The sequence below is a fragment of the Struthio camelus genome, chromosome 7, assembly GCF_040807025.1.
Source record: "Struthio camelus isolate bStrCam1 chromosome 7, bStrCam1.hap1, whole genome shotgun sequence".
In the NCBI taxonomy this organism is placed as follows: Eukaryota; Metazoa; Chordata; class Aves; order Struthioniformes; family Struthionidae; genus Struthio; species Struthio camelus.
Genome location: NC_090948.1, coordinates 20140934 through 20155219, shown reverse-complemented (window position 1 = coordinate 20155219; position 14286 = coordinate 20140934). Strand labels below are relative to the sequence as shown.

At 42.5% G+C, this 14286-nt stretch overlaps 1 protein-coding gene across 2 annotated transcripts in view; it reads left to right on the top strand.

The window, feature by feature from the left end:
- Positions 1 to 7827: 7827 nt before the first annotated feature.
- The window catches only part of PCGF5 (polycomb group ring finger 5), a 120082-nt gene continuing 113623 nt past the window's right edge, over positions 7828 to 14286 (top strand). For both annotated transcript variants that reach the window (XM_068950083.1, XM_068950078.1), the window contains exon 1: positions 7828 to 7921. The gene's annotated coding sequence lies outside the window, so the exon portion shown is untranslated. The remainder of the gene's footprint in view (positions 7922 to 14286) is intronic.

Sequence of the window (14286 nt, the reverse complement as noted above, 5' to 3'; positions counted from 1 at the left end):
ACTGTTTGGACTGCTCAGAAGTGTTTTCATAAGGGTCTTAAAAATCATCCAGAATTAACAACTACCGGATCCCTGCTGTCTGAGACAAAGTTTATAAGGATTTTTACTGTGCTTCAAATGATAGTGCCATCAGGTGCATCCATAGAGGGCATATTTGCGTAATCGTGCTATTGGACAGCAAAAATGCGGTTTTATATTGTCCATTTTAGGTTATGTGCTATGAAACAGCTTTTATTCTACAACATTGGGTGTGCTGTGTGATCCTAAGTATTCACGAGGGAACATGTTGATCCTTAATGATTAGAAAAGCCCATTTTCTTAAAGGAACTTTGAATCTAGCTGTACCCTGTTCTGGGGGAAGGCTTTTTAGTGGCTGCTTCTTGTAAAAGGTATTCAAGGAGGCTCTATTTGTTGGCTGGATTTGCCATCCAAATCTTTTTTTTTTCCTTTTTCCTTTCCCATTTGTGCTGTTTCACTCTATCATAAAGCAAATCTGCAGTATCTGCAGCTCTAGATATCCACATGCAGACCTCAGCTGCTCCATCCCAAATATATAAACCCCTTACAACTCAATCATTTTCAACAAGGTCCACAGGGTAGACTGAAAATAAATACTGCCTGAGCAAGATTGTATTGCCTTTCCTCGGATAATCAGAAGCAGAGCTGACGAGTATACTCTATCCACAGTTTCTGGACCTGTTTAGTGTGTGTTCTTGCCCCATCATGGTTTTGGAGCCACCCTGGATGGAGCCCATAGGATCCAGGAGGCAGAGACCATATTGGGGGGTGGCTGAAGAGGTGTTCAGCAAATGATCCTTCGAGAGGCGTGAACGGTCAGCTCACACAAGCAGTTACAGAATTATGTGCTGTCCTGCTAGAAGTTCAGATGTAATCAGCAGTGTCTCTCTCACGCCACTACCTCTGCTGACTTCGATTACAGACCCCAGGCATTTATTACACAAGAGTCCCATTTGGTTACTAAGAAATCTTTCCTGGGGAAACGTTTGTGCCTGAGTTGCCATTTTTCTCCTGCCTGACCTAAGACCATTAGAAACTTGACCAGTGTGCTTCGATTTGTCATGCGTGGTTTAAATGTTGTTCAAGGTAACTGAGCATACTGAGGCTCTGAGCTCCTGGACTTGCACCAATTTCAGCATCTCTCAGTATCCTTTCCAAGACTGCACCCCTGTATGGACAGAAGGGAAAATAAGATACAACAAAAACCGTACGTTCTTTGGAACTGCAGAGCTGAAGGAAATGAAACATTTAATCCAGTTGGAACAAAGAAATGCTGTGGTAGCTTATTTTGCTTTTCGTGAAATGTAGGTGTCAAACTTGCATGTGAATGGTGAGCATAAAGGGCTAAATGTGACTTGCCTTAGTTACCTAGAAATGATGGGAATTTTGCAGGACAAAATAACAGGATGTAAATCCCCCCTTCCCAGCTGTAAAATATATACAAACAGTTGCAACAACTTTTTGAGCTTGCTTTCAAATCCAGTCAAACTCAGACCTATGTTGGAAGGGAATACACGATTACTGTAAAATCCCTAAGAACTTGCCTTTTTCCTCTTCACCTTTAAAAAAATCTTTATTTCTACGTTCTTGCTGACATACAAATAGAACTTGGAAATATATTTCCCTTTTTAGTATTAACATGTTCAGATGTCACAGCAAGGATTATGACAAAACATACCAGATTATACACGTGTGACCGTAAAGGTTTTGACTTCTTATTTAGAAATAGGTGTAATACATGAGCTTGACTAGATCTAATTATTTACCTAACTGTTCATGTTGCCAGCAAGGCCCACCGCAGGTGTTTTAGCAGAAATTCTGGAAAGTGAGAAAACAAATTTGTACAGACCTTTGCAGGAAAAGTCCAGCCCTACATTCTTTCACTTCAATGTTGGCTCAAATCAACATCATCAAAAGAAAATGAAGACCCAAATGCATGAAATTGTTTTTTAGGATAATCTGAAAATATTTATACGGTTGGGTATTCACATCGTCCAAACGTAGGTCTCTAACCTAGATGCTTTGAACCACGTGATCATCCAGAGCAGCTACTTCTCTCAGTTGACTTGTGAACTGTTTTGCACACCACAGGCTACATGAGGGGGACGCAGGGGATCAGTTATGTCCCCATCGGTAAATGAGAAGCGTGTCGGGAGACTGCTCTGCCATCCTCCATGCCTTCCTTCCTGCCGTTCAGCAGCGTATGAGTGACCGTCTGCCTCGTGCAGCCTCTAAGCTGCGAAAGGACGTACTCCACTCGAATTATGCCCTGACTCTCTTGACACTGGTAGCATCACTGACAGGAAGGAGACGTGCTCAGAAATGGCTACTGTGATTATTGAGCACCGGCATCAAGAGTCCTGGCCTGTGTATTTCCGTGCCAAAGTCCTGCCGACTCACTCAAAGATAATTTTAATAGTTTAGCCTATTAAAACCTACCATAGCAATTTTCTATGAGTAGAACTCCCCAGTGCTAAATGATACAGCTCATTATTAGAGACAACCTGTCTGTACTCAGCTCCATGTTGGAGGGAGATTGCCCACAGTCATTCACAGGCATTTTATCCTTTCTACAAAATGACATGTTGTAATAGTCTCTTATATAAGGTAATTATACCTCAGCTCATATTGCATAAAATGCTGAAATTCAAATTACTGCTGGGAAACACCTTTGCTTGACATTGAAACTAAAATGCTTCATGATAATACTAAGCTATTGAGAGTGATGCAGTAAAAAAAAGTGAAATGGAAGGAAGTAGAGAAAGTTTCTGGGACTGTGCTTGTACTGGAGGCGAGAGAGGAAATTACTCAAAGTGCTGGAGCAGGTTGACAGAGACAGCGTGTGTCCTCCTTTGCCAGCATGCAAAGGACCCCGTTGGGGTCCTGGCCCTGGTGTTGCTGTAGCGGTGCTTAAGGTCTGCTCCGACATTGAAAGATGCTTGTCTTTAGTACCTGCTGCTGGCTGACACCTAAAAGACATTTGTTGCTTATTTACCTAAGTACAACACAGTGATAATTACTATTAAACGTGGCAGTTTTCTCAACTGCTTCGTCCTAAGGAGAAAGTAAACTTTCTGTAGTATGCCCTGTACCAACTTTGTACTTAGGCAGCTATTCCAGCTGACAGAAAATAAAAAGATTATCTGGCAACTCCTCCTCTTGCTGGAGCTGAAGCCAGGGCTGAGCAGGTGAACAGGCTTTTATATCTCTTACTTCCCCTCTGCAACTGAGTGAAAACTCCCTCGGTCTAGTCCAAAGGCAAGAGAGCACTTGTTTTCTGCAGTGTAATTCATATGTGTCAACATTTATAAAATAGAAATAAAACAATATTCAAGTTAAAAATATACACCAAAAAGCAGAATTCATAATTTAGTCTCAGTGCTGGTATGAGATCCTGTGGAAAAAGAGTACAAGTAAGCTGTGCTTAGAAAAACTAAACCCCAAAGTTGCTTTTAGATTTCAGTGAAACAATTCATAAACTTGCTTGGAGATCCTAGTGCGCATGATAGAAATAACATATACAGCAACTCGAACAGGCAAGACCCTGAAATGCTAAAAAGCAAAATTATAATGTAAAATAGCATTTAAAATAGCATAATGGCTCTAAATGAGGAGTTAGGAATGGTGATCTTTTTTTGAATAGAGCTAGTCACAGAGTGTCCTCGTACTCTGCTAAACAAGATAGCTTAGTAGTCAAATTCTGGATGAAAGGGAGAGCGAGGCTCATCATTTACTCTGGCAAGAAGACCTAGCTCATAAGAAAGCTGTATAATTAATGCTAGATAATTTAAAGCCATGAATAGCAATTTTTGTGTAAGCGTTGGAAATGGAAAAATGTACCCTGGCAATATTCCTGAGGTGGCAGGGAGGGCATATAGTGATATTTACGTACCTAAAGTCTGGAATTGACAACCAGGAATCGGAAAGGTTAATGTACACCAAAAGGGTATGGCTTGTTTTTCAGTGGAAATTATGTAGGCTTATCTGAGAGGCAAAATCTGCTAATGACTGATAAGGTATCGTACAACACCAAATGTAGAAACTGCTGATAACCACATTGAACACTTTGATTTTATTTCTGTTTAGTTTTAAAAAATTATTTCCCAACCACAAATTTTACAGTTGAAAACCACATTCATGACAGTTCTCCAAAGATATAGTATCAAAAGAGGAGGTACAGATGTGACTTGCTCTAATCACAGTTAGCTGACAACCTATAAAAGCCATCATGTTGAGGAAACACCTACACGTTAAAAAGCCTGGGATCAAGAAAAGAGCCCCAGGGAGTAGCTCAAAGGCTCCTCACTGTACTAGAAATAAAATCAGCAGAGGAAGTGAAAGAAATATAATTAGAAAACTGAGTCTTGAATGAGACAAACTCTTTTCTGCTGTATGCAAAGTTTACTGTGAAACTGCAAAAACTGTTTACACTAAAAATTCAGTATCTTCTAAAACATAAAATAAAACTGGAATCTGTAGCTGAGGTTTTCAAAGCGCTTAATGGATTTAGACCCTTATGTCTTGCATTGCAATAGAAGAAGTGATGCTGAGTCTTGCAATTTGTTAGTCTCTTGCCATTTTGTGTATCCTGGGTGCCAAGCAAACATGTGAGAAGATTAGCTTTTATCTAAATATATAATTATATATTATATTCAGATATTTACTTTTAAATCGGTGGCCCTTTTAACTGTGAAGAAAACCTGGAAAAGAGAAACCCTCTCCACCATTTAGACAGGCGGAGAACCTTTGGAGAGATAACAGTATTAATACTGAAATATGTTTGGCACTGAGTTTAGTTTATGCCTACCCTGCTGTCTTTATTAGCGTAGGCTAATCTGCTCTGAGCTCCATCCTGCCATGTCTAGATTATCTCTGGTAGCTACGTTTTCTATTTTAACAGTAGCTTGAGTATCTTTAACCTGTGATACTGTTTCTTCCATGACTCCAATGCAGGCATCAGTTGTTCCTCATTGACAGATAGCCCTCTCTAGGTGTTACGGCTTTTACTGCCATATTACAGTTTTTACTACCGTTACTACTGTGCTCCCTAGAAACAGAGGATTGCTCAGAACTTTTAATCAAGTATTATTTTTCCAGTAAAAGCATGAGTCTTCAAGTACCTTCAAATACAGTAAAGGATGTGCCTTTTTTTCAGAAAAAGACCCCAGTGAGATTTGTTGTATCTTTCTGGAACTGATTTTTCATGTTCCAGAATCTTCCTCTTCTGCAAATGAAAGCTAATAGTCAGAAGCCTTATTTATGAAACAAACAAACAAAACAACAACAAAAAAACCCCTTTGAGGATCGGAAGCAAGCAAAACAACTCAGAGATGTCCAAGTTTTCAGTGAGCATGATGCAAAGCTTAAAGTATGTACATTCCAGTTTATTTTTAGAAAAGTTTCTTTCAATTCTCTGCATTAAAAATACTCTGCATTGTGCTACCCTCCACTATTGAGTATAAGCTTGAAGGAGCTGAATGCATTACTCTAATATCACAAATCTGGCTGATCATCACAAACCCAATTATAACCGAACAGTTGACCTTACAGTCAAGAACACTAATCTGACCAGCAGCTCCTCAGAATACCCACTTACTGAGAGTGCACGTTGATGTCTACATGAACGCGATGCTGTGAACTGGTCAGACCACACTAAAGCATCTTAAACTCAGATATCCTGGAAAGTTTTCTCAGGAAGGCTCGCAGTGGCAAAAATGGGAAAAGGTGCTCAGCACAAGTGGGCACAAGAGAACTCTTCCCTAGATGTTTATTTTAATGCAATACTAACTGGAAAATGTGTATCACAGATAAATTATAGTGAACCCTTCAAGTCTGATCTCCTGATACTCTTTCTTTAAAGAGTTGAAGTCAAACTTTCGCTGACTTGCAAAAGATGTGCTAGAAGGTTGAATAACTTGCCTGTGAATGCTTTGCGATTTGCTGTTACCTTACAATCAGCAGTCGCGGCTGCTGGTCAGCTGCTCCCTTGCTTTACAGGGAAATTACACTAGCAAGGAGACTTTTCGTAGACTTCATGCACAAAGAAACATAAAGCAGGTTACAGTGAATATTGATTCTGTTACCAGCATGAGGAAGTTGAACATTTTACTATTAAATCTTAGGAAAAGTTGATTGAGCAGCTTACTCATTTAAAAATGAGTCAGGGAAATTCCTGTGGTGCATAGTGAGAGTGCAAATCGGGGATTACTATTGCGAAGAGCTCTCATGGCATATATTTTGATATTACATTTACTGCCATTGTTGACTGTGGGATGGGAGTAAAGGAACAGTGAGGGGTTGCTTAATTAGAATTAATGAATACATGAGTAATTTTATGCAATTGTGTTATGATCTCATTAATTCCTTGGTTAAAAATATTCCTTCCATTGGAAATTACCAAGGATAAGATATGAGTCACATACATGCAGCAGAAATAACAAACCAAGAAGAAAGTATCTATCTCTGCAAAGGGGTTTTGCCTACACAAGCTGGGATAACATCGTGTTTTTGTACAAAAGTTGTTCATAAATAAAACAATAAACCTCGCTGCTTTACGGTGTACCCTCTCCACACCTGATTTGCGCTACCAGCAAAACCACCCAAGCCACACACACGTTCTCCTCGTCTGATGCGCTTTAGAGAGTGAGAAGAAAGGGTTAAAAGTCCTCCCCCCCCTCCCCCAACTCCTTAGTTTGCAATGTTGCACTCCTGTTCCAAAAGGAAAGGCGAAAGGGGTCTACCAGGCCAGACCCGACGTCCCAGGGGCGTCCTGGGGGCGGCGGGAGGGGGAAGGCTAGACCCATTTCTCTGTTTGGCACACAAAAACATCCTAATAAACAAGGTAGAAAGTATTTCAGAAATGAAGCACTTTCTTCCCCGGTGTTGACCGTGACAGAAGTAGCGGCACTAGTAAGAGTATGCGCGTTTTTCCTAATTGAATACACGTACAAAATGCTAGGGGACCACGTAAGTCACACAAAACTTGCATATTTACGGACGTTTTGCCGGCCCCGGCCCCGGGGGAGGAACCCGCCGTTTACATAACACCGTGCGGGGGAGGGGGGGGAGCGGGCGGGCGGCCGGAGCGGCGGCCGCCACGGGGCAACCCCGCGCCGCGGGCCCTGGCTCAGTCACGTCTTCCCCCCGTCGCGGGGAGGGACACGAGCTCTCAAGGCCCCTGCGCCGGGCCCGGTCGGGCCACTGCCCCCGGCGGGCCCCCACCCCGCCGCCCCTCGGGCGAGAAAAACGGCGGACCGCGCACAGCCCCCAGCCGCCGCTTCGCCGCCGCAACGGGCATGCGCAGCCGCACCGGCGCATGCTCCGCCGCCCCGCCGGCCAGAGCGTGGCGCATGCGCAGAGGGGGCGGGGCGGCTCGCGAGGCAGGGCGGTTGGCGGCGGGCGCCGCCGGAGCCCGCGGGGCGGCGGGAAGCGGCGCGCGCCCGGCCCCGCCCCGCCCCGCGCTGCCACGCCCCGCCGCGCTCCGCTCCGCCGGGGCGCAGGTCGCCAGCGGCGGCTCCGGCGGCGGCGGCGGCGGCGGAGCAGCGCCGTGGGCCGTCGCGGGGCCGGCCCGGCCGCGCGAGGCTGTGCCCCAGTTTGTGTCCAATCAGAGAGTGAATTGTGTGCACCGAGCAGGGCAGCAATGCGTAAACAAGCCCCGGGAAACTCCTCCGCCTCCCGCTCGCCCCTCCGCGCCGCGCCCGCTCGCTCCTCGCGCGCCCCTCGCCGCCGCCGCCTCCGCCGCCCGCCAACGGCCCCTGCGAGGCGCGCGCGCTCCCACCGCCCAACCGCCTCCGCCGCCCTCCCCGCCCCCGCCCGCCCGCCCCGCCTCAGCCGCCCGCGCCGCCACACGCGCCCCACTCCCTCGCACACGCCCGCGGGCGCCCGTGGCCTCCTGAGGGGGAAGGTAAGGGGCCCGCCGCGCCGGCCGGCGGCGGAGGGCAGGGCGGGGGCTGGGCGGCGGCAGGCGGCGGGGGTGGGGGGGAGGATCATGTGTCATAACAAGTTGTTGAACGTGACATCGCTCTTGGAGCGCGCTGCGGCGGCGGCGGCGGGGCGGGCTGGAAGTGGGGATGCGCCGGGGCTGTGAGGGGCAGGGAGCCGCCGAGTAACTTTCTCTTTAATTTCCCGTTAATTAGGGAGCCCGCGCCGGCGCGGGCGGGGCGGCGGCGGCGGGGGGCGGCGGGTGGTGGCGCTGGCTCCGGAGGAGGGATCGCGAAATGTGTTTGGGAGAGACTGATGCCGTTCGTGATGCTTGTCGCTCCCTGAGGGGGCCGGCGGGCAGCGGCAGCCGCGGCGCACAACACTGTTGGGAAACAAGCTTCGCCTCTGGCTGCTGCGCGAGCTGCTTCCACCCAGGATTTTTCTAGCAAGGCGGCTGGGCGGCTAGTTAGCGAGGGGTAGGTTCCGGTCCACGGCGTCTGTGCCTGCGGGTAATTATCCCTGGCTAATGCTCCGTGGCAGTTTGGCTTGCTTCCGTGGTGATTAGCTTGGCTTATTATATAAGATGTCACCGAAGGAGGAGAGACAGAAGTCCTCTGTGTTGCAGAGGGGGCTGGCGCGTCGCGCGTCTGCCTCGCCAGGTGCCGGAGCGGAGGGAGCGGGTCTGGCCGGCAGCTCACCGCCGAGCCGCCCCGGCAGCCCGCGAGCCCTTCCCGCACGTGGCTTTCCCAGGCGTCGCCTCTGAGCAGAAACATAACCTGTCCAGTTTCTTCTCTGCGTATTTGATTTCTTCTCTTCTCTCGATTCTGGTTTAAAAAAAAAAAAAAAAGAGAGAGCATAAAAAAAGTTTAAGAACTTAATTTTTCCTTCCTTTAGGTGCGTGTTTAGTAAGTTAACATGATCTGGAGACGATTGAATGAATCATCAGTTCCATGGAATAAAAGCCAGTGAATCATCATCAGTACATACAGACACATGCGCGCGCACACACACACGTACACACACACACACACCATGGGGAGGGAGACGGGGAGTACACTGGTTACTGCTGTTACTGAAAGATTAGTGTCAGTTTCTGAGGCACACTGGGATTTAAGAAGTATACAGTGTGCTCGGAAACCGACCAGGTTTCCTGGGGCTAGTTCATGAGCTGTGAAAGTTTTGTAACGCTCAACCGTTGTTTTTGTGGCACAATGATTGACTGGTAACCTTTTTCTTTATGAACTTGCTGCTCTTTATGTTAGCCAAATGCTCCAAAGGAGGAGGATGTTAATGATGAGATCTAAGTAACCATGTTATTTAAGCTGTATTAATTCAAAATTAAATTTAAAGAGGAAGCTGAAATGATATCTCCCTATCCATCACTGTCCATACCCTAAAGCCAGAGACAGATCCTAGGTCCTTTTAATCTGGGATGTGTTTTGCTTTGTTTTGTTAAGCAAAAATAGTTACCCTTCTTTAGAATGAAATAAAAATATATAAATACATACTTGGAAAACAAATTAAGACAGTTTGATTAAAAACATTACAGTCATACCTAGATAGAGGTCTGTTCCTGATCCTCTTGCCAGTTACTGTTTTAAATGGGATTAGAGCTGGGTCCTATATATAGTTTTCTTTCAACTCCCACTTGATTCCAAAGTGGGATGTCCATCTTCCACTTTTGGTTGACATGTCTGTCTCCCTATACAGAGGCAGTAGTATGAATTTTACAAGATTAATTCCTCTTTTTTTCACAGCATACCTGCAACTATCCAGGAATTAAGTTACTGTTTACACTACCCTGTGGAGGTAGTGCTTTACAGATACAAACATTTGGTTTTAAATATATATATGTATATGAAGATCTCTGTGCATCTTATTGGTAAATCCTTCTGTCTCCTTTGGCATCAGGTATCCTTTATCTAGTAGTCTATGTGTTGTTCCTGTAGCCGTTCCCCAAACAGGACTGGAGGAAGAAATCGGTCACGTACAAAACTGCCATTAGTGCTTGTTACTGTTGGGGAGAGGGGGGCCTGTTATTGTTTGTTTAGATCTGAGTGCACTGGCACTTTAGAAAAAATTTTATAGCATTAATTACAGAACTGGAGCAGTTAAGTGCGAGAGAACAGTATTACTTCAGTGTTTGTTTTGAGGCTTTTGCCACCTCAGCATCAGAAGATTCTGAAGTTAACCAAGTTAAGACTGTGTGCAACTGTGAACACACAGTCTAATAGAGTTTCTCCTGTAATAGAGTTTCTCCTAAATTAGGTGTATTGGGTGGTCAAGCTAACAAAGAGGAAATATTATTTTATTTGTGCATGTAAATCAACATTCAAACTACATTTGTCCTTTTTTATTTAGTTTCCTTACAAAGAAGATAGATAGAATGCCCTACACATTGTGCATTTCCATGTGCCCAGAAATAGACCTCAGCTGAAAGCAGTAGAACAAGCAACAGTTTAAGTTAACTCATCACTCTGCTCCAGCCTTTCTCCCCCTGCTCTGTATGCCCTGTGGTCTTCACAGTAGAAGTGAAAAATTCTAGGTTTCACTTTTAAGCCTGCAGAATGCGCAAAATAAAGCAAGATAAAATCGATTGGTTTAAGGTTACTTTTGTGCAGCACCATTTTTGGGACTGATAAGCAGATTACTCTAGGATGCACGGTAGAACTTTGGGAGGAGCAATGCAGGTAAAAGTAGGATGCCTGAATCTGCATCTTGTTTTTTGTTATAGTGGGATACATTGGCCTTGTTTTCAGCATGATAAATTAATGAATACATATGGGGGATGTGTGTGTGTGTGTATATATATCTATATATGTTTAAAAAACTAACATATGTAATATATTTAAATTTATTTTTATGTGTATATATAAATAAAATACTTTTTATAAAAAAGAAAAAAATGCAATGACGTTAATGTCATTTATATGAAATGAGTAGTACTTTGTTCACAAAATAGTAGAAGTTGTTACCTGCTTTGCAGATTCTGTGCTATGAATGACTAATGCCAATAGTACCCTTCGTATGGCCTTCCTCCAGCTACCTCAACTGGAAATGAATGGTTAACCTTCCAGTAGGGAAAAATATATATATATATGCTTTCCTTTTCACAGGTTCTTCTTTAAAGACCTTTTCTAGACAGATGCAGCAATCCCAAGCAAAGCTTTGAACTATCGCTATAGAAAGAGCTATTGCTTATGCTGAGAAAGAGAATCCTTTTTTCAGCCTCTATATTGAAAACTTTTCACCAAATACACATTAGCCTGGAGGTTCTTTGTTCCTCAAATTCTCAATTAAAAACACTTGTTGCAGTTGTCTGGGAAGAAGTTAATTTCTGTTACTAGTCGCACAATATAACAAGATATATCACATTGTGTCCCATAGGTCTCTTTGTTCCATTGTTCCAATTACAGTTGTATCTAATCAGTTCTTGAATATTGATGGGTAGTGCCTTTATATGTTTCCTACATTGAAGCTTGTTTCCCTGATTATTGTGTTTTTCTCTTTATGCTTTTCCAGTACATGTAGTGTTGTTAAAAATACCAGCTTTGTAGACTTTGGGACTGAAGCCCTTAATTGGGAGAGCAGGTATGGCACAGGCAGCAAACTCTCTTATGCTATGGCAAGACTGTGTATGTGTGTTGGGGAGGGGAGGGGGAAACATCAGTATTACTGCCTCTTTCTTAATTATTCCTTATAAAATAAAACTTATCCGTCTGTCAAATGTGGGACACTTCTGGAATGAAAGATGACCACTATGATCTCAACAGCTGTCTCTATCAGTTCTTTCATATGAAACATAAGTACATTTGACTGCTTACCTAAAGCTGAAACCATTTATCCCATTATTAATAACTGAATCCATCCATGTTTCAACAGTTTTCCTAATCTCTGGCTAAACTGTTGATTGGCTCCTCTGTGTTGGTCTTTTATTTCCTGTTATGGAATAATTTTCTTCCTTTGTCATTGTTTTATATATGTTTTTAGGTTTGACTGAAATCAGCAAGGTGCCAGCTAGTTTTGCGTAAGTTTGATAATGATCCTGTTTTCATAATAGGCCTACTTAGGCCTATATGCCATAATAGGCATAACAGGCCTAGTTAGGAAAATGATACAAGACTTTCTTTCTCAGCAGAGGTTAAGGTGAGAGTAAAAGTTATTGGAAGGATCTTCACTCCCCAGAGGTAACTGTGTTTCTTTCCTAGTGCAAAGAAAAAACAAAATAACTTTTCTGCCGTTCTAATAGAACGTTCGTCCGTGGACCAGTATTATAAGTAAAATATAACTTTAAATAGACAACAACAAGAATGAAAGGGAATAACAAATCTAAATGCTCCTTTTTGGTGACTCATGAAGCTCCAGTGAGAGAGAGCATGAATGTCATCAAGAACAAAATTAAGCCATTGGAAAAATAAGACTTCGGTTTTGTTTCGACATCGTTCAGCAGGAAAAAATCTCACAGGAATTCTCAAATGTGACAGGAAAGGAAACAACTGTAGTGATGAACTTCTGTAAGGGACAGATTGGTTGTAATATGTTTACAGAATATTTTCATAGTTTCTTCTAGGGCCTCTTAAAAAAAAGAGGATGATGATTCGCAGTTTTCCTGTGTGGACAAAATACGCTGTGGTACCCTGAGTAGAAACAGGTTCAGTTGTGGACTTGGCTTTAGACAGTTCTTTTGTACCTGGGCTGTCCTGATTCCCTTTATGAAGAAGTGGAGTTAGGTAGTGCTAACACTGATTATAGACAAATGCGATTGCTACAATTGACTTCTTCCATGAGGAACCAAGTGCTGTGGTTATAACTGGATGACAGGGAGGCAATCTATCTTCATTTTGTAATTACAAGGATGATTTCACGTTGGCACTGTATCAGAGTATAGGAAATATATGGATTTACAATGTAGTGTTACTTGGTGCATTTATATTTCTTTCTCCCTACAGTGGACGTTACAAATATTAATGTTCATGGATCATTATTTTAGGACTAGTATAGCTGTTCTGTAGCAGTTTCAGTGAGTACTAATGAATTCCCTGGTACCAAAGAAAAAACAAAAAACTACCTGATTTAGTTTGTAACAACTGTGAACTAGTAGCTGTATGATCATAGAGATGACTTTATGAGTTTTTATGAGATAGTCACATATATTTCCCAATGGTTGCAGCTGAAAAACTATTTGAGGAAATAGAATGTCAGAGATTTCTCTTTAGAACTTTGAAATGAAACGTTTTAGTATGTGTTAAGATTTACATCTTTTTTAAAAGAGTTTCTACCATCATATAAGAGGACAAAGTACTTTAATATGTACTTATTCAATACAGGTAATATGGAAGTATGATAGATTAATTCTTATGTCTTTGTCTGCCTATGGAAATTTCATCATTTTTAAAATTAGGATAACTCATGTAAATAAGAATTTTTTTAAAAAAAATCATATTATAAGACAAGAAGCTAGGCTGTAATGTATAATCTGCCCTAACTGTTTTGTAGGTTTCACTGAGCAACCTATCCCATGAAAAAGATCCTGTTATGGAACAGTCTCAATTTACAGTCTTGGCTTTCTCCTAATCATTGCATTTTTCACAGTTTGAGATTTTATGATACATAAAGGAAGTACCTGAAGATTAAAATTATTTGATGTAATGACACAATGTAGTATATATGTTACATACAATGTAATATTGATGACGTGACATTTAGCAAGATGCTAATTTCCTGAATCTGAAGCTCTAATATAGAAGAAATAAAAGACAGTGGAGTTCCTTTCAATAGCAGGAGGCTTCCCATTTTGCTTCCTAGTTCTGTTTTTTCTTTTAATCTACGCTAGTAAATATTATCCTTTATTACTTTAATTTGGATTTGAAAGTCTATTTATTAGAGGATTTCAGTATGTGTTCAAAGTCTCTCAAAGAGAAATTATTGCTTTTCTCTGGGGTGTAAAATACTCCAGGATTATCTGTTTATATAAGTTTCAAGTCTTAGATCTAATTTTTCAGATGACTTTTTGCATTGTTACAGCTACTAAAATATTTGTGTACTAACACAGCATATTAAAGAGTAATAGAATACAGAATTAAATATTCGGAAGATAGATTTCAGTGCAAGTTAGCTACTGATCGGATATGACGGATAAATTCTCTGCTACCATAAAAGTAGCTGATCTTGAGATAAGTCTTGAGTCACTGTTACAGAAGAATCACCACTAATTAAAGCAAGTGCAGTTATATTATCTCCTGCCTCAGTAAGAAGAATGGAGTATGTAAGAAATTAGGCTCTTGATTAATTTCATAATAAACACACAGTTCTTTTTTCAGGCTCTTAAATAGCCAATGTGTGGATTGA